At 40.6% G+C, this 27,979-nt stretch overlaps 1 long non-coding RNA gene across 1 annotated transcript; it reads left to right on the top strand.

Annotated features, from left to right (window-relative positions):
* The first annotated feature begins 4,659 nt into the window (after nt 1–4,659).
* LOC117936409 lies at nt 4,660–27,979 on the top strand. Its single transcript, XR_004654940.1, has 3 exons — nt 4,660–4,919; nt 14,107–14,112; nt 27,967–27,979. It is a non-coding gene; the product is annotated as an uncharacterized LOC117936409 (long non-coding RNA).

Below are 27,979 nucleotides of genomic sequence, written 5' to 3'. Positions count from 1 at the left end.
GTAGTGAATGTTCTTGTACTTTACATTCAACTTGTAAAGGCTGAACAGTAAACAAGTCACATAATAAGTCAAAATCAGAGTCTTGTCAATGGTTTGCTCGCTCCAAATGAAAATGTTGTTCGTCAGATGGACCTAAATGTTTACGTGCTCACCCCCTGACATTTTACTACTTTAATTCACAACACAACCACAGTCTACCTGCAATTTTCCCTAAAATGTTCTTGAGGTGGGAAATTGCCGGTACAGATTTAAATGAATATTGATCCCTGCTCCCCTGAGTGTGATAGGATGTTGATTCACCTGGTATCTTGAGTGCATGGAAGCATTCTAGGGCTGGACCCGAAAATTCAAAATATTCGTTTGATGGGTAGGCATTCCATTTTCAATTTTGGGCTTTGAATATTCGGAAAAAAAAGTGCATGCAGGATGAAATTCAATTTGCTGTTTTGTACGGATTAAGCTGCTAGCTAAATGTCCACTCGAAGCTAATTAGTGGGATGTGTGTTCAGGTCTGTATGGGTATGCTGTATCAGCCATGGTGTCGTTGTCAGGCGATTTGATAAGGACAAAGATGGTGACGTAATGGGCATGCACAATGCCGATACAGTGAGGCACCGGCTGGCTGTGCATTATTATTTTAGACACACACTGCGTCTGAAGTCACTTGTCAGACAGTACAGCAGAAATGCAGGTCTTTCAGTTTATGTTGAATGCCTGAAGCTAAAAGGTTTTCAATTCAAATTTTGGAGAAAAGCAGCCAGATGTCAGCTTGCTGTGGACAATCATGTAAGGTTAACCCGCTATCAGACTAGTCAGTCCGTATCACGGCTTGCAGGTCCCATAATGTTTTTTTTCAAGTAAATAAGGCTGCGTTCAGGTGCGTTTGGAAATGATGTTCCCCCGCCACTGCTGCTGCCACCAAAGCTTCAAATCTTTTCTCTTGAAAAGCACAGAAGCTCCAAAGCTCAAAAAACAGTATTTGGTGCACTCCTAAAACAAACTGTTCCGATTTGCTCCATATCTCTCACATGCATACCTATTTGATGCATTAAATGGGACTATAACCTTTACCAGATCATTTTGCACGTTAAATTTTTCATAAAAACTCGAATGGAAAAGGGAACAACTCACGTGATATAAACTTTACTGACGTAAAACAGGGTTGTGTTGTGCTTGAGTTTTGCCAAAAGCTAAACACATCCCACCACATGTGATCACCTCCTGCAGGTCTTCTATGGTAATTAGTCTGGCTTACATATGATCTTAGCTAATGTTCCCGGCAGACACTGCCGTGATTGTTGTACCCAAAAGGCACAACACAACACAGGTGAACAAACAGTGCTCAACCTCTCCAAAGCACCTTTAGTGCAAAGATATTTTTTTTGTTTCATTCTAAGCCACTGTCAAACATGATCCGGGTGCTTGGAGACCAAAACAAACACAGCAGATTCACAGAGGAACAGAAGGAGAGAGACGCTCTCACACACACAGATCCATTTGTCTTCATTAATGCATTATACAGTTTAAAGTGTTGTTTAACTTGGCAGATTGAAAAGGTAGTCTCACTGACTAAAATGTCCTTTAAGAGTGGCTGTAGAGATGAAACTTTATTGGTCCCTATGGCAAAAAACAAGTCAATGCAGCAAGCAAAAGAAATTAACTTTGAGTGCGGCAATAGTGTAAAATGTAATGTAAATAATAAGAAATAAAACCACACACAGATAAAACAGTTATAACGTAGCTTTTTTTAACACACACTTGAAATCTCCAGGACAGACAAACAGACTGCGTTGTATAAATATAATAAATAAGAGAATGAGTTAGAATTGGGTTTTTACTTAGGCAAATTCCACACATGTACTTCCACAAGATACTTATAACATTATATATACAGTATGTTGTGGTTCTGCTGCCTTTTGTGATCCGTTCTCACTTTTCCCTGTGTGTCTGTCCACGTTGTCTGTCCTCCACAAGAGGACGTCCTACGAGGAACTAAGTCCAGAGGCGTGGCCACTCATTATCCATCCGTCTGTCTGCACAGCTGCATCCCATCATCATCATCACCCATCACCGCTGTATATAAACCCGGGCTGACCACCTCTTCAGAGCCAGTTTGTTACATACCCCTACGTTGTAACTAGGCCAGTCATTTAGTGAACGTTGCTCGTGAGACTTTACTATTTGTCTAACTTTGTTTTTTGTCACAGATTTCGTGTTCCGTCGCTACTCTGTGCAGCTTCCCCAGACGCGCTCCGTTTGGACTTCCATCTACTCATTTACCACCTCCTGTACTTCATCAGTTTCTGGAATAAACCTTTTTTGTTACACTTTTTATCGTCTCCTGTGTTTTTTTGTGTCCGGGTCCAACTGAACCCCCAACATTATGACATTAATACTACCAACAAATTTCAGATAATGCAAAAGGAAATGTCAGAGGATTATCAAAGTCTTATGGATTCGTACTGTAGGGAACCTGAAAGTCCAAATAATATGATGTTTCATCACATTTTTGAGATGTTTATTGTGATATTTTAATCTGGACCAAAATGGTGCACTGACCGCAAATCAACTGACTGACATTGCCAATTGCCAAATCTGTGGTAGTAGTAGTAGTAGTACAGCCGAGTCTGTTCCAAGTCTGGCCAAAGGGTCTATGTTGCATGTCTCTTATACCTCAGGAAAGAGGTGGACATTTTTCACATTAATTTTCTCTCCTGGTCTCATCTTTTGCAAAAAAATAACCCTTTAACTTTAAGGAAACTTAAAAAAAATCAACTTTGGTCATTGAAAATGTCCTTTTAAAAACACTTGTTAAAGAGTTAAGAAAGGAAATACTAAGAAAGTCACGTACCAAATGAAGTAATGTAGTTAATAATAGTATATGAGTTGACAAGTTGGCCCACGTGTTGACATGGACAGTGATTGAATAGAAAATAGAATAAGTGGCACTGGGAGGAACCTCCTTCTGATGTGTATTTCCTGGTTTATATAAGGGTCCTCCATGTCTCATAAATCTATTAATACTCTGCCACCAATATGAATGCAACAGGGCCTTCAAATGCACCATTCTCCCCACAGTGCAGCACAACATAGGCTGTGGGGCACGTACACACAGCAGGGCTTTGTGTGGTTGTTTGTTATCAGCAGGAACCCGGGTCTACATGAGGGAGGAAATGTTACTGGTTCCCACCATAACTCAGCACAGGCCTAATCAGTATTGGTAGCTTGATGAATGGAAGGCTACAGTACACACGGGCATTTGTCGCGAGCCGTAAACAATGAGTCAGACTGGTGTATCTGACAATTATAACCACCCTTCAAGGACCTCTTAACATATCTAAATGCGGTCTTAACCCACCCGGTCCCTTCGCACACACATCCCCCCCCCTCTTTTTTTTAGCACCAGTCATGTGGTTTTGTGAAATGACAGGCTCCACGTTCTCACACACAGTAAATCAGATACACACACACACACATCAGTATATCACTGTTGGCGTTTACACAATTTGACCTCCACTGGCTGTTTGCAAACGTCGGAATATAGAAAGCAGCGATGCAAAAAGCTACAAAGCAGCGAATGATAACCTCTGTGTTCCCACACTTTGTAGTCACACACATTAAATCTACACAGTGTTGTACTCCCAGAGATACAGTCTAGAGCCGGTGCAGGTCAGAGGCTTTTAACCCTCTCTGCTAAAAAATTAAGTGATTTTGAAATAGTATTGAGTAAAAGTTTACATATTCCAGTCTGTGAATATTCATTAACACATTTCTTCAACTTTAGTCTAAATAATTCTTAATTTCTCAAACGTTAGGTATAATTTCCTATAAATGAGGTTTATAGACCATAAATTCAAAAAATAACTGTTAAACTAGAGTTAATAAGTTAGTGTTACGTAGTGTTGAAAACATAAAAAAGTGACAAACGTTGAAAATAAGCATCAAAAGTGTTAAAAAAAGGGACATAAAATTAGGAACAAGTTAAAAACATTGATCAACAGAAGTGTTGATTTTCCATTTTGACGGGAAGAGAACACCAGGGTTAAACATGTGCAGAACATCTCAGGTGGAAAAGTCAGGAGGCAAAACTGTTGGGCTTAGTGAGCTCAAATATATCTTAAAATGAGCTAACAGGGTAAAACAACTGACCAAGAGGTCTTTTTAAAAATCCCGCTGCTTTTCTTTGCCAGACACACTCTGCGAAGCACTCAAGTTTACCTTGGTTGGCGGCCTGTAGCTCACTTTGTAAGTGCACTCGCCCCACGTTGGCTTAGTCCTGCAGCGGCTTGGGTTCGAATCCAGCCTGTGCCCCTTTGCTGTGTGTCATCCCCCATCTCTCTCTCTCTCCCACTGTCTCTGTCTAATAAAGGGGAAAAAATAATCTTTAAAAAAAAAGTTTAAAGAAATCCACCGCAATTTAGAAATACAACACAAAAAAAATCTGGCCGTGTGACATTTGGCGGAATTTCCGTCGGCACCAAAGCCTTGGGTAAAGTCGAGGATATAGACTAAGGGCAACTGACTGCAGAGAAAACCTTTTTCAAAATCTACTGAGCCTTTTGTATAAAAGAACAGTAACCGTCTGCAAGGCCAGATCATCCTGAGCGTCAGGGATAACAGTGTAACAGTTTTGGAATATGAACTCATGATACAAAGGTTACCACACCTAGCCTGACAAACCAGACCCACATCCAGGTGTTGGGTCTAGGAACTCCACATTGGCAGGGCTCAATCCGAGGGGCGGGGTAAACGGTTGTCTTTCAAAGTCCCTACAACCAACCAGGGCGATGCTAGTTGATGGATTAAACTTTTGTCGTATCCGGTCGACAAAACTCCGAACACATCTTTCTTTTTCAGAATGACTTCAGTGCCGTTCTTTGTTCTTTCTCAAAGAAAAGCTTCACTCCAAGTATTCCAGAGTCACGGCCAAAGCCGAGTGGGAGGACAGCTGTTTGTTAGCAGCAGCCATCTTCTTTGTTTTCAAGTAGAAGGGAACCATCGCAACTCTGCCATCCTTGTGTTAAGCTTGCCCACCGAATCTATACACAATGCAATGAAATGGTGTATTGCAAAGTTGCATAGTAGAGAGGGCGGGCAAATGGTTACCAATGGAAAGGGAACTTACTACAGAGCTCACTGATGCCTCACACAAGAGTCCACAAAAAACGGGTCATTAGTTGTGAAAGTGGGTGTGGCTAAAACACAGGGGTCGGGGCAAACCTTTACCCTTAACAAAGGAACTCATCTGAGTTCAATGATTAAGTGGGTGGTTAAAGTATAGGCGGCTTTGTATTATATGCAGACCACACATTACATGTTAATCGGATGATTTTTTTCATGTAACATTGACTTACATTTGCCTGCGGGAGGCGCTATGACCAAAAGTACATTTTGGCCTATACATGGTCCTGGACCCTTGTCAATTGTGAAAAATTTCGGATAAATTGGAAACATAAGCTCAAGTTAAAAATGGCCAACACACCACCCCTTACACCGTTTGATGAAAACTTTTTTTAAATAGCTTTTCCTTTTCAAGGTGTTGAGATGCAACCAACAATTTTGGTGAGTTTTTTAGTATGTTAGGCCTCTCAAAAAGGTGATTCATTTGCCGGAAGAAAGGAAAGGAATAAAAAAGGAAAGGGCTTTTGCGACTGTTGGTGGCTCTACTAAACAGGCCTTCCACGTCCGCACGATAACTTTCAGTCATGCCACAAATCAAACATTTCCACATAAACTGGGAATCTGTTAAATTATGTTTCAATGCCTGATCCTCATTCTGTTGATGAAGCTATGAGAGTTTTTATTTGTCATTTCAAAGCATGAAATCACTATACAATTCAATACATTTTTTCACCTTCTGAGCCAATTTGTCCTGTTGTTACATTAACATTTTTCCAAAAATGCTGAAAGATAACCTGTCAAAAAGAGCAGTTTTAGCCAAGAGCTTGTTGGCAAATTCTTGAGGCATCACAACCACAGATCCAAATATATAAAACCTCGAATTTCACGGCCTTGAAAGTTACAAGCTGCAACAAGTCTTGGTGGATGGATGATGGACCTAGGCTCATTACTTCTGAAAAATGTAAAATTTGATGGATTCCTTCAACCATGGAACCTATACACATACAATACCCATCTAAGAAGATAAAGCTCTTACTCATACAATATTGATTATAATTTTTTAAAGTAGCTATTTGTAACTTAAGTTTATGTTGATTCTAGAGGACGCAAACATTATCATTGTCACTGTGTACAAGCCAAAGAATTAAGAGTCTGCTGTAGCAACCAACATGATAATAACTTAAATAATAACCCAAGGACACTTTACACAAGTACAGGAGAAAAAATAGTAGGCCAACACAATAACGGACTGAAAAGGACCAAAAACTGGCGCTACATGGAAGGGGGACCCAATTAATCCAGGAGTTAGTCTCGAATCATTTACAATCGCGTAACTGTCTCCATCTGTTGAAAGGCCGACCGAAGTTGAATCACTCTTGCTCGTTGTCTTTCATTTTCCCCTTTTAGCTTTTAGTTGTTCTTTGTTTAATTTCCTTCTTTCCTGTGATGGTCCTGCTCAAATCAGCCATAACTACAACAGATGACTTCTAAAGTAAAATTGAAATAAAATAAGGCCTATATGAACAAAGCTCCTGCTGCCTTTTACCTGGCTGGGTACACTAACACAGACTTTTCCGGTGTTACAAAGACATCTGTGACCCGTTAGTATGTGTCACTGTAGCGCTATCTACTTGCCCTAAATCATTTTGTGACTTTGCCGGGAAAATCGGACCACGGCAGAGTCCTTAATAAAAAACTGATATCAAAATTACGTTCTTTTAACTGTCAGTCTTGTTTGCTGTTACAGGTTGTTTGATCATCAGATGTAAAATGAGCTTCAATGACATTAAAAAGTTACATTTAGTCACTTTAAGATGGATTCTGTTACATCAGCAGATCTACATTCTTTTGTAAACACTGACACTTGATACAATTCTGTCCTTAGTCCACGATAGCCAAGATAAAACATTGGTTATTTTGGTTTTGATGAGCTGCCTTGTTGGTAGCTATGCATGCACAGGTTCAGGGTGACGATGGAAGGTCACAACCAAATACTGAACAGCCAAACATTACTTTGGGTGTAATTTCTTTGTTTGGAAAGGAAATGGGAAGCTCATTCCCTGAATTGAAACTTAAGTGCATGAGCCCTAAACATTACCTAGAATGAGTGGACAACTTACCGTAAATGAATGTTTCTGGTAGGGTGGAAACATTGATATGGTCCGACTGTTTGGAGATTTGGAGACTTTTAGAACTTTCGCATCCAAATAATTTGATTTAGATGATTTGGTGAAACTCTAACGTCTTAGGATTTCCTGTTTTATTTTTATTTTTTATAAGTGTGATGGTCCGGCCACTCGTTTAGCATGTCCTGTTCTAGTGTAGTGTCAGTGAGCAAAAGGTTATGAGAAACAATAGGATTAAATACTACAAACCTTCCTGCAAGTAGAGCAGTAGTTGCTGTATGATGTGATATGATAATAAGTGGCAGGGTGGAGTCAGTATGACTGCTGCGGTGTGGGACAGAGAGACAGAGGGGACAAACATGCTATTTATTGTATTAGCCTCTGATAGTAATGAGGGTGCTTTGCTTTGGTCTTCTCTCACCTGGAGTTTGGTGCCAGAGAGCATTGATAATGAGAGGGAAGAAAGGGTGTGTGTCAGTGTGACTGGGTGCTCTAATGACAGTGAGGTGTGTGTGTGTGTGTGTGTGTGTGTGTGTGCGTGCGTGTGCGTGTGCGTGCTTGAGTGTGCAAAGCAGTAATGAAGTTTGGTGTACACTAGTGAGGTTGCTACATGTGTAAGGGTTTACATGTACACACATGTATGTGAGTATGTACATGCTCTGTGTGTGTGTGTGTGTGAGAGAGAGAGAGAGAGAGAGAGAGAGAGAGCGTGACAGAGAGTAAGAGAGAGAGATGGAAATGTCAGAGTGCAGCATTAGGAGTCTGCAGTCTGCCACTCCCAAAGAGCTGGAACTGTTATAAAACACTTACTGCCCCACAATGTATCTGCAGGGCATTACAGGGATGTTGATGAAATGCTAATTACTTTTTTGGAATAAAATCTAAACCACAGATAAGATTGTCGACACCACACTGAAGCTCCCCACCTACCTAGTTTTGTGCTACCAACAAGCAACCTGCGTCACAGGTCATGTATCAACATTAACATTAACAAGCAAATTTAAGAGAAGGGGAAAGGTGCCAAACATTGTCCGATTTCAAACCTACTGTGGATATAATAACTACATAACGTTTTTAGAGGTTTATTTGGAGAATTTGTTTGACGTTTTTGTCAACTTTTTGTGGTTTTTAAGAGTTTTAGTATTTTCTTCTGAAAATGGTCGTTTTTTGACAGTTTTTCAGAGTGTTTTTCCAAGGTTTTTGATGCTTCTTTCAATGATTTTGTCTCTTATTTTGACCATTGTTTATTTGTTTTCATCGGTTTTTCAATAAAAGCAGACATTTCCCAAGACTTCCCTAGATTGTTGGCGATCTTAACCATTTGGTCAAAGACCTGGCCTTTAAATGTGAGAGACTGACACAAGTGGTGAGGACTATGGTTACCTGATCCTTAGATCTCTGCAGGGTGAATCCAGACAGCCAGCAAGACAATATGTCCAATGTGAGTTTTCTGTTGACGACTAAATCTACATTTGAATGTACACATGTTCCACCACAAAAGGGTCCTTGCTGAGACTGTTTTACAGCAACACCGTGGCTCCGCTGGCGCTTAGCACAGCCCAAGATGATTGGTTTAAAGAAATGCGAAGAAACCAGAGTGAGTATGGAGGAAGATCTGACAATGCAAGACTAACTAACCATTAACCTGAAGGTTGTTTCCCAGTTTTATATTTTGTGTTAAAGCGACATGTCACAACTTGCCACGTGTTTGACATTAACCCTGTTGTTGATGTATGTTGATGTTCAAGTGTAACTTTCTGGCGTGGTTCTGACTTTAGTCGAGCATTAGTTTATCTATGCGAGCCATTGTTTTACTGCGGTTTCCGGGTTGAATGACATGTTTTCTAGGAACGGTGTGCAAACAATGTGCAACAAGCTTTGAGTAAAAGTGGTAGAATTTGTATTTCCCGACCAAGACTGGAGGCTGAACCTGGCACGTTCAGCTTTGACAAAATGTAGCTAAACTATAGGCTATATCTTTTATTTTTTTTTATTTTTTAAACGTATGCCATCAAAGTGTAATGACTTCTATGCATTGCATTTTTTAATTATGTTGTATTTGTAAAATATCACTTTTCTCTCTACATTTATATAGTACAGTATGTGCTAACAATGTACAATGCCCTCACAGAACTGATCCATGGCTAAGAATCAATCAATCAGCTTTTAAATCTTTTGGCTAAACGTGAACAAATGAGAGGTCACAGTAATTATGAGTTGCAGCAGGTGTTATGGTTCCATAATGGATGGCAACATTCGGCAAATTAACTATGTGCAGGCCATTAAACACACACAGTTGTCACGGCTGGGTTTGTATTAATTTCTACAGTTCACCTTGAGATTACTCTGTGGACACAGTGTGTGCTTCACTCAAATTGTCCAAAAAATAACGTAGATGGTTCCATACAACCATTACGATTACTCTTAATAAGTAAAATAAATGATCGGTTCACTACTTTTATAGAATTTTGGTGTATTATTCAATTTTATAGCATTATTCTTTTTTTTTTTATAAAAGAACGATGAAAAAATTAACAAGCTGTTCACATTTACCTATCAGATAGCACCCCTTTGCCATCACGCACTATTGGTTTTTAGTGTCCAACAACATGCAAACAGCAAAGTAAAGGGAGAATTGCTAAGGCTCTACTTTCCTTAATTAATTAATTAATCAGGGAAATGATGCGATTATTCGCAATTAAAAATTGTAATTGCTGCCCAGCTCTAATTTTTATGCATTTTTTTGGCATAATTTTAATATATTTTGATGTTATTTACTTATTATCATATTATTTTAGTGAGAACTCATAAATAACTACAAATAACTGAGTAAGGGAAATTTTATTTTAGTTTATGTTTTGTTACGCGTTTCTGAAATAAAATTCGGCCGATATATCAGCATGTCAGATTTCTAAATAACCAAATGTTCGTATTGGCCTTAAAAATCCTTTATCGGTCAGGCTCTTCTTTGACTTCAGTCATCCGATCCACCGAACAACACCAAACAAGAGTCAACAAAGAAAAGCTGTTTGGAATTGTAGAAGAATATTTGGCAAATATGTCATGGCCACAACCCACGTACTCAGCTCTGCTGCTCAACCCACAAATGTTCCTTACAAATGTGGCACCATATGAAAGGGAAATTATCAGGCTTTCCAATGGTATAAGGTTTATTGCCAAGAAGCATTGTTACAAAAAAGATATAAGCCACCAAACACAAATGTCCTTGCTTTTGGTGCATGGTTTATTTTACCATGTCAGAAAGTTTTTGAATCCCTTAGAAATTTTGAACATGTGCTTTTCTGGAAGCAATAATAACTTTTACATCCTGTTGCTCGCTGTTCTGTCTACCTTAATTTATAATATTTTATATTTTTAAATCAGTTACTACATAACAAAGCTCTGCTGAACACATCGGGACTTACAGTAAAAACACAGCAGGCACGTTACGGTTGCGTTTATTTCGGCGGCCATGTTATGTGTCATGTTATGTGTTGTGTGGCCATGTTATATGTTATGAATCTGTCTGTTCATACCATGCGCTGAGCGGCCTCATCGGACCACGCGCTGCAGCGGTCATTTCGGCATCTCCTCTATTTCTTGACACCACTGAATGTGTCAAGTAAGACAGAGATTGAGAAAGAGACGGATGGACGGACTGACACACACACACACGCAATATGATTTTACACACTTCTGGTAATGCAGTAAAGTTACACATATTGAAAAGCATCTTTCATTGTTTCTCTGAGGCTTTTGGGAAGCATTGGGAACCTGATCCACCCATAGCCATCCTTGGAACAACAAGCTCCTTATCTTCTGCCAAGAAGTGGGAAAAACGGCTGTTTTCTTTGGAATGGTGATTGCAAAAAGGTTAATTCATTCAGGAGAGACAAGTTTGCAGATGTGCAAATAAGACTATTGTACAACTCAATATAATACACAAAGTCTTTAAAGATTAGACTCCATCGCTTCACAAATCTTTTGTGTATCGGGGTAGAAAACCATCAGATGGAATCTAGACACCGGTGGTGGCCCAAAGGAGCCCAAAGACCAGACCTAAGGAGGCTGCAGACCGGTCAGCTGGAGTAGATGACTGGAGGTGGAAGGGGGGGTTGCTTGAGTAGATGACTGGAGGTGGAATGGGAGGTGGAGGGTTGCATCCTTTGATTTAGGAGTGCACTGAATAATAGTTAGGTCTTCCTGAAAGAATTTACGCTGAGCAAGCGTGAAAATATTTGCAAATTGTTAACTCTTGAAATGGCAAACCCATTAGGCTCAATGTGCATCCGCAAGCACGCTATGTACGGTGGAGCGAGCTAGAGAGTGACTGAAGAAAGGGAGAGCAAAGGACAAAGCCGTAAATTAGAGAAATAAATCATATTTCGCCCATTCATCACTAGAAATGTGACTGTAGCAAGCATCTCACTGGCACAAAAGTTACCCACATTCATATTCAAACAATATATCTAGCCACAAAAAAGGAGATGATACACCATTTTGTTGCATTGGTGTAAACTAGCAGCTTTTAGAATGTGTTGCACTTGTCTCGTCCAAAACCTTTGGTCTGTAATGGGTTTAAAGGAGAATTCTGGCCAATTTTTAAGTTAATCTTGATTGCTGTAAATATGCGAGTACAGTTGGTAGAAAAAAACCAACCGACCGTGAGGTCAACACGGAGTGGCTGCAGCTACGTTCAGGAGCTTCCACTCTGCTGAAGCAGCAGTGTTCGGGGCAGGTTTTAGAGAGCCTTTGTGCCTCTTAACAGACACAAAATGCTAGTAAAATTATGTGACAACAAGACGCGTTTTCAGCTCAGACATTGTTTAAATTTACCTACCCTGTCTCAATTCTGCGGGTAGCTAGCTCACCCTGTTTGCTATTAGCTGTTAGCTGCCGTCCGTGATGTTCAGCCAAGCTTTTGTGATAATCATCACACAGCAGTTCCGTGTGTATTCCATCCATTTTGTGTGTGATCAGTCTGGTGTTGGTGAGTAGGAGGCTTGGCAGTGTAGAACTTGGTATTTCCCTTAGCCTCGCTAGCAGTCCTGGCCAGCATCCTTGCTTCTGATTTCTCCCTGCCTAATAACTAATGTGTTTTGTCTATTCTAAAGCACCTTTGCTGTATATATTCCTATATTCTTTTTTGTTTTAGTATGTATTGTCACTTTTGTCCTGAGGATTAAAACTGTTTTGTAGTCATGCTTTGTATTTCATTTTTTGGAATTTTGTTGTTATTCCTCAGGATGTGAGTCTGGTTGTAGTGTTTTTTTCTTTTGCCAGTGTGTTCTTATTCCATGCTCTTAAAAAAATTACACACACATACACACACACACACACACACACACAGACGCTAAATTATCACGTGTGTGTCTGCTGACACAAACTCAGGTGCAAACCTGTTAACACAGACTCAGAGTTGCTACAACATACTGTTCACTCAGCCTTTCTGGCATGCGATGACAAACACACACACACACGCATACTTCTAAATTCCACTCCCTCTGGCTCTGCGCTCGCATCTTTAGTTAATTGAAAACTGACTGAATTGAACAAACAATCCAGTAAGTGGTTTTCAAACACGATGCTTAGCAAATCCTCAGAAACTGAGAGGCAATGATTATCGACCAAACCACCGGAAAAAGCAGATGCACTGTGCCACTTTATGTCAAAGGAAGTGCCCATTCATTTTCTGAGCCATACTAAAGACAACTTAAGATAACAAGATTGGAACAGGCCATTACAGCGCAGTTAAAGCAGAGCGAGGTCTGTGAATCCCAACTGCACAAAGGTGGGAATTTTTTACTCTGAACCACACGCCGGAAAAAATCTTCATCCTCTGGGAACCACAGCTCTGGACTGAATGACAAGGAAACGGAAACAATGGTGGTACTGAAAGTGTGACTTTTAGTATTTCAAATGCAATATATCACCATCAAACTGCAATATATATATATTGTGAAAGTATAATTAGGCTGACTTAGCCCGTTTCTGGCCTCTACACCACAGTTGAAACTCTGTAGTAGTGGATTGGATATTGTGGGAAATTGAAAAGCTTGCTTAACAACCATCAAACATAAGAGGGCCCTGTTTTGTCAGTGTGAAAATACCTACAATAAAAACATTTTTCTCTCTCATTGGCAGTATGGGTAAATGGCTAAATCAATCTCACAATGTCTTCCTTTCTTCATCCAACCAAAGATAAATTAATTATAATACGGAAGCACATATTCTGTTTGAACAACCAGGTTTATTAAGTAATGTGTTGTTGAAAAAATCTAATATGACGATATTTTTGACCAAATACCTCGACATCGATACCGCCCCGATATTGTGGTGTTGACTATTGGTGCTTTCACAAAATATTTGCACAATGAGAATTTAGAGAACTATTCATCAGTAATGTGGATATAATAACTAAGTGGGTAAAGGCAAATAATAGAACAGTTATAACAGCCTCGGAAGTTCAGAAAATGACATCACTTCACTGTAACGCAGCCTTTAAAAACAGGTTTTCACTCCCATTTTGATCCTGATACTAATCCACTAATGCCATATTATGATATTACAACGTCCAAATTCTGAGACGATATCTAGTCTCATATCTCAATATGGATATAATATCGTATATTGCCCAGCTCTACTTCCAGTAGTTCTTTGGGTGCCTAAAGACACTTGTGTCATGTTACAATCTACAAAGACACTTTGGTCAAAAGATGTGATTGGGGTTTGTTACACTTTGCAACTGCATGTCAGTAGCAGAATTGGATAGCTATTTGATATCAACACAATGTTTTCCCTCCCATTTTAGATCCTGATACTAATCCAGTTAAATGACAAATTAGATGAAGCTGCACAGAAACCTGTCAAGCATGATATATGGTTGACGGAGGCTCCCCGCAGAGCTTCCGGCGTTTTTTGTCGTTGGTGTGTGCGTCAATCTCTTAAAGAGAATAGCAGGGCCAACATGTGTGTGTGCATGGGGAGTGTGTAGAGACAGCGCAATAACAGAACTTCTGTCGGTAAGGGTCAAGACAAAATGGTTAGACAAATTCAAGTCAAGAAAATAAGACCAATTACAAAAACGTCTAAGTCACAGTGTCATGTCCTGCCTCCTGAACGCTCTACCAAGGCTCATCCCCTTGTCTAAACCAAATGAAGTATTTCCTGGAAGTAAAAATGCATCTTAAATGGATAATCACCTTTTGGGTGCTACACGTGAGAAAGGAAAACTTGTCAGGACATGATTTTCTGGACATTGTCCAGAGGTCAAATGAGAAAACTACACCTTTGTCTATTCAAAGGCAATATTAAAAGACATGTTATTCTATTTAGGAAGCTTGCAGTTGATAATAATGATGCAGTTCACCTGCAATTACTTACATTGACTGTCATGATTGAAATAAGTAGATTTAATGCTGTGGCAACTGAAACTTCGGGCTGCAGTTCTTAGGGTTTGTCAATAGAAGATCTTTCTTTTCACAGCTTTGCCTTTGTTGCCTTTGTGCAGAGCATGACTTGCTAACCCTTTGTGCCATATGAAGACCTTTTCTCAGTTACTTTATCTTTTACCATCAGATAATTGTGTGACATTTCACAGATGAAAACATCTTGGAAAAGGGAAAAAGTCACTGGGTTCACTTGAACATCCGCAAATGTTATAGACATTTGTTGAATTCTTTGACACCATTCATCCTTCAGAAAGATAACATCTTAAGAATGAATTACAGGATTATGTGACCTCAAATGCCTTTATACAGCTAAAACTCATGTGAAGGCAAATGAAAGGTCAAAGCATTTAAAACACTGCTCTTTTCTTCTCTTCTCTTCCGTGGCGTCTCAATTCCTGCAGAATCTTTACAGGAAGTTGCCAGGGAAACCTTCAGATAGGGGCGTACAACCAGGAGCCTCTCCTTACCATCAAAGCCACATTGCCCACTCATGCAGGTTTTCTTGATGAGTCACTCGTACAGCCCATGAGCCCCCACGGCTATGTGTAAAAGATGTTCACTTAATGCCAAAGTATTTCACCCTTTGCTGTATCACTCTCGGTCTCAACGCCTGCTGTTTGCCCAGACAAGCACAGGTAGACACGACAAAGGTGGCGTGTTTAGGCAGGGAAGAGGCTTTAGCTCACTGACAGTAATGTTCAAAAGGGGAACAAAGAAGCACACCTCACAGAATTAATCACGTGTAACTCTCTGTCAAACCAAGTTGTCTTCTTCTTTCATTGGGGATCAGCGACCAAGAGCAAAAGTGGTTTTGATTTGAGTAAGTGTTGGAGTCTATTGGCTGCAGCGGTTTGTTTTGGCAGGTATTTATGAGGGTGATCACCAGATTAATACTGACGCCATAGAAAAATCAAAATGTGCTGGATCTCTATGGTCTATGGACACTGACAGAAATTTTTTGAGTTGTAGACTTCCAAACTTCTTTATGGCCTACTTTATTTCCTCAGACTTTTTTTTCTTAAAGTTGCACCTACAGGCCATTTTCTGACATTAGAGAAAATGTTGCATTTATGTGTTCAGTCACAATGCATTTGAACAACACTACATGCATTTAGAAGTATCTTAGTTCAACAGAGTTTGGGTTACTTGTTTTCCAATCAGGTTAGTGCAAGTGCAATTAGGGCACTCGGGAAGCTCACATCTTACAACAAAAATGAAACTGATCTACTCTTCCTCAGAAATTGCTACACCCAGTGGTGGTTGGGGTCGGCTGGCTGTGAGTTTCTGTTTTGTTTTCCAGTTTGTTAGTTCCTGTTTACCCTGCCTCTCTCTGTGTCTACTGTATTTTCCCCCTTCCCCTCCTGCCTACTGCTAACAGCTGACTACGCACACCTGTTCATCACTCCACCATCACCACACCTGCCAGCTATCTACCATCAAGCCCAGCACCTCAATCCCGGATCCACTCACCATCTTTGCTTATCATTGTCTCAGCCACCCTGATGATACTCGCTGCAAGCGCTCAGATGCAGCCATTGTCTGCACACCTCTCCACTGTCTCCTGTCAGCTGCCCTCAACACTCGGTTCCCTCCTGCTCCATCCCGTCTCCGCTCCCGCGTCCAGCCTTCCCCTCTTGGAATCCTCTTGCTCCCCGGATTCCATTGCCTCCTCCTGGGTTCCCTTGGCCCCGGTTCTCCCGGGCTCCCTGAGCTCCTCACCATCCTTCTTCAGCCCACTGTTTCTTCCCCATCCTATCCCGGCCCTTGTGCTCCCCGAGTTCCCTTGCCATTGTCCCCTAGCTCTCTTATCCCTTGCCATCCCATCCCAGCCCTCTTATCCCTCGCCATCCAATCCCAGCCCTCGTGCTCCCCGAGCTCCCTTGCCATCGTCCCCCACTGCTCTGATCCCTCACCATCCTACCCCAGCCCTCTGATCCCTCGCCATCCCATCCCAGCCCTCGTGCCCTCACTCCTGTTCTTGGCATCCACCTCCCCACACCTCCCTTTCCCAGTATTATTTAATAACCCTTATTTTGTTAAGTCTTGCATTCGGGTCTGTTCTGTCTCCTTCATAACACACTCTTTCACCAAGTTTAATGAAAAATGGGCCAGTACCTTTTCTGTAATCCTGCCCGACCGACAGAGAGACAAGCCAACAAACCAAAATGAAAACATGGCTTCCTTGGTGGAGGTAATTAGGACCATTGTAATTGTACAGTAAACATTTTGTACTTGGATTTTCTTAGATTTTCCAGATGGAGCACTGCGTTAGTCACTGAAGTCTGTCTTGCATCAGCAAATTAATTCATGTTTCACCATCAGTGGCTCAACTATCAGCAGATGGCTACCAGCTACCAAACTCGATTCAAATGTTATCAGAAAAAAGCCTCAGAAAAAGATGGCCGCACACCAGCATCTCCTGCCGACAAACAGAAATAATGGCAGAAAAAAAGGTTTCTGTCTCTTACAACAGGATGTTTTTCTCTTGTTTTTCCAGAGGATCAGCAACGAATTACACCAAACTCTCGAGTTTGTGTTGGCAGTCTACCAGCCTGGGAAAGGATAATCATTAGATCAAGGAAGAGAATCCATGGTAAAATACAAAAATACGTCTCCCACGCAGTGGATCATCTCTGTGAATTGAAGTTGTTGATGTTCCGGTCTGAGGCCATTTGTGAAGAAAGAATAATTGGTGGATGTAAAGAACCACTTGGAAACACCAAGCTCATTTTCTTGTCCAAAGACGTGACTTATAGGGATTTGTCTCCTGAACAATCAAGAAAGGTGATTGTACAATTGTGGTGCACTCCTTGATAGTTTGTTGTGGTTTCACCAGATTCACCACAGCAAACATCAAATTACTGAACAGCTGGTTCCCACACGGTCGATCGGCAAACTGTCCTAATAAAAAAGTGCGAGTGCACCCAATTCATTTGTGGACGTCTGTCTAAAGCTGATGTGCAGATCTGGAGTCAGTGGCAATCCACTCTATCATGTTTCCAGGTAACAGATCCAAACAGAACAGACTAATGTTCTCTCTGGGAAGGGTGATGTGAGAAGGGATCAGTGGTGATTAAGCATTGTGGCCAGTAGTCATTGGTTTAGTGTTTGGTGTACAAAGTTCACCAAGGTAACATCGTCAATTACAGTAAAGATGTATGTTCACTTTTAAAGACTTGAATTGGCAATGTGTATACATGATAACATGATTAGCTCATTCAGCTGAAGCCTTTTTCATGCAAGAACCAACCAAATTTAGACAATTTTTTGTCCATCCGTCCCTAGGGATTGATAACATAAAATAACATCCAGCATTTTTGGCAGCCAACTCTTAAATCCCCAACGGTAGGTCTATATCCATGACGTTCCAATTGTGAGAATGCTCCGTTGCCGCAGGAAATTCGGATGGCTTTTATTTCGACGGGATGTCTGTTACCTTGCGCTTTCTTACGAATTCTAACCTATGGTGGATTTCTGAGGACTATGGTTACCTGGTCCTCAGATCTCTGCAGGGTAAATCCAGACAGCTAGCTAGACTATCTGTCCAATCCGAGTTTTCTGTTACACAGCTAATATAGCCTTTGAACGCACACATGTTCAATAAAACAAGTCCCTTCCCGAGGCTATTTCTGGCTTAGCGCCACCCAAGACGATTGTGATTGGTTTAAAGAAATGCCAATAAATCAGTGTATGTTTTTTTTTCCCATCCCAGAATGCTGTGTGGACTAGCGAAGCCTCATTCTGCAGAGCTGTGGAGGAAGGTCTGGCAATGCGAGACTAGTTCATTGTTGAATGTACCACACAACAACAGTTGTATAATGTAGAAATGTGACAGTGTTGACTTTACTTCTTGCAAGCAAGCTTAACATCTCAGCATGTAATTTATATATACATATCATATGTGTTCTTTGCCCATGTGTCTGATCTGAAACATTCACCTTTCAGGAGACGTGTGTGATGATTTCATGAGTTCTGTCTAGTCAGTGTGAGTGAGTAACCTCAGGCAGACGTTCAATAAAGTGAGTACATGAATATCAGCCACACTGTCATCATTACTTTGCTCTGAGACACACTCACAAATAACAGCTGCTGCAGACCTCAAGCCCAGCCGCTGTCTTAACAGCATGAATAATAACGCAAACTCACACACACACACACACACACACACGTATCTATGCTGGTGTTGTAATCTCAGCTTTGCATTTGTAAAACTCACATATAAATGGCCAAGAAAGTCAAACTAAAAGCAGTGACATTAAGTATATTTACATTTAATCAAGTCCTCCACTTTAACATTTCAAAGATAATTGTACATTATAAATCAGTGTTGTACACTGGATGTGTACGAGTCTGGCTTTAGTTCTTATTTTATTCATCCATCCATCATACAGTTTATCCTTTGCAGTTTTCTGGAACTGGAGCCGTTGCTTTCAGACTAAAATACACAAGAAGAACTTGACAAAAGTCACTTCTTATTTTTAATCAATTTTACGTTAGATTTTGATTATTTCATATCATGAAAGAGCCAAGGTGCAAAGACAGGGACAGAGAGGTAACTTTAAAGAAACAATACCGGATAAGGGTGTATTATTTTTAGCCAGACAATTAGCATTTCCTGGCACTGCCACCAACAATGTACTAATGTCCTATCCTTTGAGACACATTTTACACAAGCGTCTGGTTTATTGTCATTAGATCGGAGTAAGGAAGTAACACATACAGATTATCCGTTTTCAACCTATTGATAATCTGATTTTGGGCAACATGACCTATCAACCGCACCTCTGAGGATTCCTTTGCTTTGCCCAACATGAAATGATTCAAATATGATATCTGGCCGTGGCCTGGAAGCTGGTAGAAGAGAGCCTGCTTAGGACAAGACAGGAGGGCTTTATATAAGTGACTGTTTACTAATCCTGAATCACTTAAAATGTGTGGGGGTCTCTTCAGGGTCACTTCTAACGTCGATAAAATGCACAATTCCCAAATGAAAAAAACCTGATATGATATGATGTGAAGCTCAGCGTACATTCTTTCAGGAAGACTTCTTAACTTCATCCACCTCTCTCTCTTCCTAACACTGAACAGCTGTTTTGAGGTGTTCACTTGCTGTTAAACCAATCAGGAGCTGCCATGAATTTCACAAGCCAATCACAGCATGACATCCCTTCTTTACATCTGATTGTCTCTCTGCTTCTGTCAGCTGTCATTTCAAGCAAAGCTTGCAACCCTCCTCCTCCCCTTCCACCTCCGATTATCAACACCCTTGGCAATCTGGGTCTTCCTCCAGCAGACCGCTCCTGTCGGCTCCTCCATCCGGTCTTCAGGCTCCTTCACCAACATTGTCTGGTCTCCATATTTCTCATTATGTTATAGATCAACACATTCTCATGAACAGGTTTGAATGATATTGTAAGAAAAGTCATGCAGACTAAAACGTATGACATCACGTGAAAACTAGGAGACCGAACATGTAAATCACACAAACTACAGTGCTTAACTTTTTGCATCTTTTCTAACGGTTAATGACATCAAGCTGGATGGATTAAACTTCCCAAAAGCAAAGAGGCTCACACTCCTCTTTACCTACAGCCCCTTGTTATGACTGATGAGCAAATGCTGATAAAAGGACAGTTTTATGTTTGATAGTCATGTCGTTGTACCGTGCCGAAGGACTTGCTCATCAGAAAAAAATCAGATAGTTAGAGCCATAAACTGAAATAAGTGAAAATCCGGTTATTAAGGATAAATCATCTTTCAAAAAATGTATATGCAGAGGCATCTATCTGGCAGGCAGATGAAAGATGAAATACTGAAAAGTAACTCTATAAAAGTCTTGTATGATTCTCTTTAAATATTATTCCCGTTGTGTTTTATAATTGTTTTGCTATAAAAAATAGTTTGTTCTGTGCAAATTAGTTTTAGATTGTGGATTATTTATAATGTGACAGTTAGTAAGAGTGCCTGTTAGTTTGATCTCCTGTTTATGGAAAATATACACGTGTGTATTACATGAATGTGTTTGTTTGCGGGTGTGGATAAGTGTATTGCATATTGATGATTGGTGATTTTACATTTATTCTTGTAATAGAATGTCTGTGATGTAATGTGTCACAGACATGTATTGTGTGTCTAGTGTGGACCCCAGGAAGAGTAGCCAGCTGCTAGGGTATCACCTAATAAACAATAAACCTCTCAAGGCTCACCGCTTTACAAACACAAGGGGGATATAATATGATAAATTAGCCTGGAGGTCAAAGTTTGACACATTAAATGACGTAAAAAAGAAAAAGGACAGGTGATGACACTTGATGCTTACGCTGGGTCTCCAGCTGTTACAGCACTCGGCCTCAGAAGAGGTATGCAGCCATCACTGCTTGTAATGTTTTCACTCCTCACCACATGGATCTGGTAGCTATTTCCTGTTTGACTGGATTCACACATGCAACAATAAAAGACTATGACTTCAAGGCTGTGTTTTTACTGATATCACAGCAGTCGGAACAGGGTGGCTACACAACGTTTTTACTTACAATCAAATCCAAGCCAAAAACTGAATTTATTGACTGAATGAGGATTGATCTCACCAAAAATGATAATTTAATTTAGCTATATTCTGTAATATAATATATTCTTACACTAGCAGCAGGGTTTGATGTCATCCGCCTGTCAGTCAGTTCAACTATTTCAGCAACAACATATTACCTTAACATTTTCTGGCCAGAAAGCCTCAACATTGAATGATCTTTCCTAAAGTGCATGTTTCAAACTTAAGCATATCAATTTAGCTTCACAATAAATGTCGGCCCACCTAGTTTTTGTAGCTTTTTCAATATTTTGTCCTATTTTCTGAAGTTGTTGTCACTTTTGCCGATGTTTTTGGCACATTTTTCAATGTTTTTGCCAACATTTTCTTTTCTTTTTCAACGTCATTTGGCCACTTTTCCAATTTTCCAGTTCTTTGGTAAAGTTACTTTTTGGGGGCTTTATGTCGACCAAATTATAAGGGAGAAGGCCATATGAGACATGCAATAATACAGTCAAAGATGCTTGACTTTTTCAATGCAATAAAAGCATGTGGATAAACTAAACATTCTGTATTTCTAGTTTTCCAGTGTGGCCCTTAGTGATAGTGAGTTTGAGTGTGAGCAGGGGTGCTCTAGAGCCACTGCATCATGTACACAGGAAGTGTAACCCTAAATTTCCCCAGGATGCGTAACGGCTGCGAAACGGCTCCGCCGTCCGTCAACACCCACTAGGGCCAGATTTGTTGCGGAACGGCTGCAGCCATGACTGACAGCTAAAATCACGAGGACCGACAAAATCTTGCAAATTCAGTTAGAACAGAACCACAAAACCAACAACAGTTAGTTTCCATCAAGAGGCTGGGACGGAGTCGGTACGCAGCCGTTCAGCAGTCAGTAGAAGTACACACGTCAACTTTAATGGAAACCAAATGACTCCGCCACCGTTACCGAGTTGATCCGCAGCCGTTATGCATCCTCTGGATGTTGTGGGTAAAACTGTAACGGACAGATAGGCCTTGCAGAAAGTAAATTATTCTCACTCTTTTGATTTTAACAATTTTATGAGCTGTAAACTGCTGGTGAGACTCAATATACTCATATTACCAATTGTAAGGTTAAAGGTGTAGCTCATTGTGACGAACCCACAGATAATTCACCTGACTATTTAACGTCTCCTTAGCCTCTTTGAAATCAGGGTTTTAGCGCCCAAAACTTTATTACAATGTACGATTTGGTAAAAATAACTTTCTTTCTGCTCCACGACGCACTGGCACTTAGGTTATTTCACGTAGAGTTTTCCTAAAAAAGGCACACCATATTCTTGTCGGAGACAATGTTCAAACAGTAGCCGTGTTTCCATTCATGTATTTCTTTTGCACAGTTTGAAGCATCGCATTAGAAAAGCTGAATGGAAACAGCTTATTTTAATGAAGCTTTCTTAGTTGTGCAATAACATTTTGACTAGGCTAAGGTTTACAAGTGTTTTAATATAAACCAGAATCTTTTACCCAAACTTAACTAATCGTTTCGGTGCCTAAACTTAACTTTTGTCGCCGCATAAATGTAAATGTGCTGTATTTATATAGCGCTTTTCCAGTCTTAACAACTGCTCAAAGCGCTTTTACATCTACAGGGAACATCCACCATTCACACACATTCATACACTGTGGCTGGGGCTGCCGTACAAGGTGCCACCTGCTCATCAGATAAACATTCACACACATTCACATGCCGATGTGCAGCACCGGGGGCAACTCAGGGTTCAGTGTCTTGCCCAAGGACACTTCGACAATGACTGCAGGGGCGGGGATCAAACCACCAACCTTCCGATTGGCAGGCAACCACTCTACCACTGAGCCACAGCCGCCCATAACACTCACTTTTCCTAAATTTAACAGTAATCTCTACCAAAATACCCGGCAGCACGTGGTGCTCTTTACCCAGCTCACAGTCAACTATGCTTGGGTAACCGAACCGCCAACTACCACTGACCTGACGGAGCACCATGCGGAGCACCATGAGGACCAGCGCAGCCAGCGGAGCTCTGCAGCTGATGTCACGAGACCAGCCGGTGTGGAAACGCACTTTATTCACATTTAATACTTGCAACATTTTAAAAGTTCCCTTGACATTTGCTTGACAATTCAATGGAAACACAGCTAGCACATGTGTAATGCTTTAAAAAAAAAACATCATCAGAATTAAAATCGTTTTAAAGCATTGAATTCATGAGAGTTGCCCTTTGCCAACCAAATACTAACGCTTACGGATTCAGTCATCTGCATCTTTGAAGTTTTGACTGACAAATTCCTGAAAACGGGTCAGGATTTGAAATAAAAAGCCTTCTTTTTTTCCTCATGAGTGGATCAAGCCTTCCTCTGGTGTGGACGTTTCTCTGGGAGGATGAAGAAACCGACCCGCCAGTCGTCATCACTGATGCAGTGTGTGTGTGTGTGTGTGTGTGTGTGTGTGTGTGTGTGTGTGTGTGTGTGTGTTTGAGAATCAGAAGCAGGTGTGTGTTGTGCTGGTAAAAATAGTGCCGATCTGGTGTCCAGCTGTATCTGGAAGGTGACCGTCTGGAAACCTGAGCTGCAGCTGAACAATGTGCTCATATCAGATGATGCTCAAACAGGTTTTCTTTGTTGCCTGAGATGTCAGAAAGTAGGCTAGGCACCATTATTAAGAATATTGATAACAATCTAAGGAAGAGTCACATGATCGTCTCGACAGAGATAGCGGCAAAAAGTGTAGCTCCTGGCCCAACCTTGCCAATAGTTGTGTTAAATGGCTATGCTCTGCGGTTCCCTGCTGCATCCTGCTACATCCTGCTACGCTCTGCGGTGCCCTGCTACATCCTGCTACACTCTGTGATGCCCTGTTACATCCTGCTACACTCTGCGGTGCCCTGTTACATCCTGCTACACTCTGCGCTGTCCTGCTACATCCTGCTACGCTCTGCGGTGCCCTGCTATATCCTGCTACACTCTGTGGTTCCCTGCTACATCCTGCCACGCTCTGCGGTGCCTTGCTACATTCTGTTACGCTCTGCGGTGCCCTGTTACACCCTGCTATGCTCTGCGCTGTCCTGCGACATCCTCAGGGCTGCCAACTTTTCCAAAAAACCTTGGAGTGAGATTTGGGGGGCCAACCGATATTTTGCAGCGTACAAAGCAATTTATTTGGGTCTTCATCCTTTAGGGTTTAAATTGGGATTTGTTATATGTGGGGGGATGGGGCTCTCCCTAGGGGGGTCTGGGGGTATGCTCCCCCAGGAAAAAACTTTGAAAAATAAACCACTTATAAAACAAAGCACTTTCTGGAGAGTTATTTTGCAAAAAATGGAGAGATCAAGTCTTACATGATATGTGCAAAACTGTAGGGTTAAGAGCCTTTGTGTTGTTGTAGTATCAACAGGTTTTAGGGCATTTAGCATTTCCATTATTAACATTATTAACTTCTTATGATATAAGAACTGACCCAGACAATGTGCCAAACATAATGAGCCACATGAAGAGACAGAAGCATATGTCAGCAACAGCTGAGAAGACTTGGGTCTGTGGTGAACAGGTCCAGGGGTCCCTGCCTGGTGTAGGGACCAGGTCCAGGGTCCCTGGTGTAGGGACCTGGGACCCAAAGTTAAATTAATGTTGAGGGATCAGCTAAGAACACTGAAATTCTAAAGAATGAGAACCACTGATTTACATAAATTCTAATCCTTTAACCTTTGTGCCAAGGCTCAGTAATGTTTGGCCCTCATCCTCTGGGCCCCACTTACTCTATTTACTTTTTTGGGAAAATAAAGACTATTTGTTCATTTTATAAAACATTGAATGAATTATTTACAGTTACATTTAGAGATGCAGAGAGGTTAGAGAAGCACAATAATGGCCCAAGGTTGCAGTGTAGTGTATATATAGTGTAGTATATATAGTATCGTATATATAGTATAGTATATATAGTATCGTAGATATATAGTATAGTATATATAGTATTGTATATATAGTATAGTATAGCTCAGATGTGTTTCATCAGATTTTGGTTAATGTTTACAACTTTGTGCACATTCAAAATATAACTCCTCCCACCTCTGTTGTCCGAGATTTGGAGAGTTGTAGTTGTTATATAGTCTGCTGTGCATGTTACTGCTCCGCTGATATGGTGGATCTCATTCAGACTGTCTGACAGACACAGAGGCCCATTTGGGTCTCTGGTCTCTAACTATACGCTGCTCTTCATCGGAGGTCTACACGGATGCAACAGGTCACTGTCCACAGCAGAGCATGTCCACTAACATGAACTGACGCTGCTCACCTCTACCTTTACAGAGAGAGAGGTCACGAAGCGACGGACGGTCTGTGAAACTCAGAGCTCATACCTGAAGCCGGGAAAGTGCACCTAGGATGGCTCGTGAAAAAAAATGTTCTCAGTTTTCGACAATTCGAAAATTCCACGGACAGGGAGCGCTCTAGAACCCCCTCACAGTCTCTGAAAGCACAACTAGTCGATCATAAGTAGCTCAACAGCTAGATCTACAGATAAACTCATCTTTCAGAAATTTGACTGACCGGGTTGACACTTCAGCTTGAGAAATCGGGGGTGTGGCGTGTGAGCGTGTAAAACCGGTCAAATGCGTGTGTCTCACGGCCAATGCGTGAGAGTTGGCAGCCCTGCATCCTGCTAAGATCTGCGGTGCCCCGCTTTATCCTGCTACGATCTTTGATGCCCTGTTACATCCTGCAAAGCTCTACAATGCCCTGATTCATCCTGCAAAGCTCTGCGGTGCCCTGCTATATCCTGCTAAGCTCCGCGGTGCTCTGTTACATCCTGCTACGCTCTGTGATGCCCTGTTACATCCTGCTACGCTCTGCGGTGCCCTGTTACATCCTGCTACGCTCTGCTGTGTCCTGCTACATCATGCTACGCTCTGCTGTGTCTTGTAATACCATGCTGTGCCCTGCATTGCCATGAACTACTACAAAAAACTATTTTTAATCACTATCTTTTACTGTTACTTGAACACACTTCAATTAGACCAAATTAGCTCCACCCAGACCAAACCCCCTCTTTAGCTAAGCTTATGTAAAGCTCTATGTGACTTTCAGGTAGGTAATTGTGTTAAGTCTGTTTATACTTTCAAGGTGTTTTTAAATTTTGACTTGTATATTTTGCAGTCTGGTGGAATGAAGTCTCCCTTAGCCTACTGAGTTCATTTGAGTAAAGGCAAGAGTAACTTAAAGCAGCAAGTCTTTTATGATCACCACCTGAGCTAAATGTTATAACAATTGTAATACTTGTAACTGTAATTTAAACATTAATGTAATCTTCTGTCTGAATTGTAGGTTGTCAGCGTCTGTTTGGCCTAAGTTCAGTTGTCTTTGAATTTTAATCATTTTATTACCTAGTACCTTTGTTAGTGCCTTTGTTAGGACACTCTTCCTATTTGATTTGCTTGTATTTTAGGTTATCAACTGGCTTATTGTTTTTCTGATTTTTGTCATTTTTTTATTTTGCTTTCCAGTGGAGCTAGTAGGCTATGGGGCGCCGTTTGTAAAGCGGCTCATGCTGAAAATAACAGCAACATTTTCTCACATTTAGCTTTAAATAATGTTTAAAAAACTGCCATGAAATTGTGAGGGTCACTTTATGCACATTTACAACAATATTTGTCAACTTGGAAATATTTTAAATTGTTAAATCCAAACATTAAATGTTACACCTAAATGTTAAATGTTAAATCTAAATGCTATATCTAAATCTAAATGTTAAATCTAAATCTAAATGTTAAATCTAAATCTAAATCTAAATGTCAAATCTAAATATTTAATCTAAATCTAAATGTAAATGTTAAATCTAAATCTAAATGTTAAATCTAAATATTCAATCTAAATCTAAATGTTAAATCTAAATATTAAATCTAAATCTAAATGTTAAATCTAAACTGACTCAACTGACCTGCAAAAGTGTGTATTTTGCTGGAAATGTGTTCATGTGTCCGAAGCAAGTATTAATACCAATGACCCAACCAAACTAAAAAGTCCTTACACCATTGTTTATACCACAATATTGAAACTGCTGTGTGGTGTTGTCCATATTAAACAGTTCACTCTGTAAGTACAGTGTAATAAACAAAGCACATTCCCTACGTGACTAAGTTACAAATTATTGTCATCTCTGATCTGACAAATGTGCCAAACAACTGAGAAGAACTGTACTGTTGTGAGCCGGGAAAACCAAATACCAGATTAATTATACAGCTTCATACAGGTATTTGTAGGATATATTTGTATTTGTATGTTTATATGATATAAAATATGTTTGGACTGACTGACACAAGTCATGTTTGTTTTCACTGAAGTTCACATCTAGGTAGTTGTATGGGTAGTTATAGAGTATGGCCTTTACTCAGAATATACCCATTTATAAGTGTGTATGTTCCAGTTTTGGAGGAATTAATTTCACATGTGCATTAAAGTGTTTTCCCGAGTTTGAATGAATGATGATGAATGTATGAATAATAGCTCATAGCTTAGCTTTATTTTCCCAACTGCAATAACTGCAGACCTCTTACTTATGTAAGCATGAAATGACATAGATTGTTGAAATGCAACCTTTTATCAAGTAATAAAAACCCATTTATAATCCATCCGGGAAATAGTAGGCCGGACTCTTGTCAGCAGATTGTCAAATTGCTCCCTGTTGAGCCAAAATTACCCCTGGAAACCGGTCACAGTAAAAGCAAAGCTGCTTCACCAGC

This window comes from Etheostoma cragini, chromosome 20 (assembly GCF_013103735.1).
Source record: "Etheostoma cragini isolate CJK2018 chromosome 20, CSU_Ecrag_1.0, whole genome shotgun sequence".
Classification (NCBI taxonomy): Eukaryota; Metazoa; Chordata; class Actinopteri; order Perciformes; family Percidae; genus Etheostoma; species Etheostoma cragini.
The sequence above is the reverse complement of the archived record's forward strand: the minus strand, read 5'-3'. Positions and strand labels throughout refer to the sequence as shown.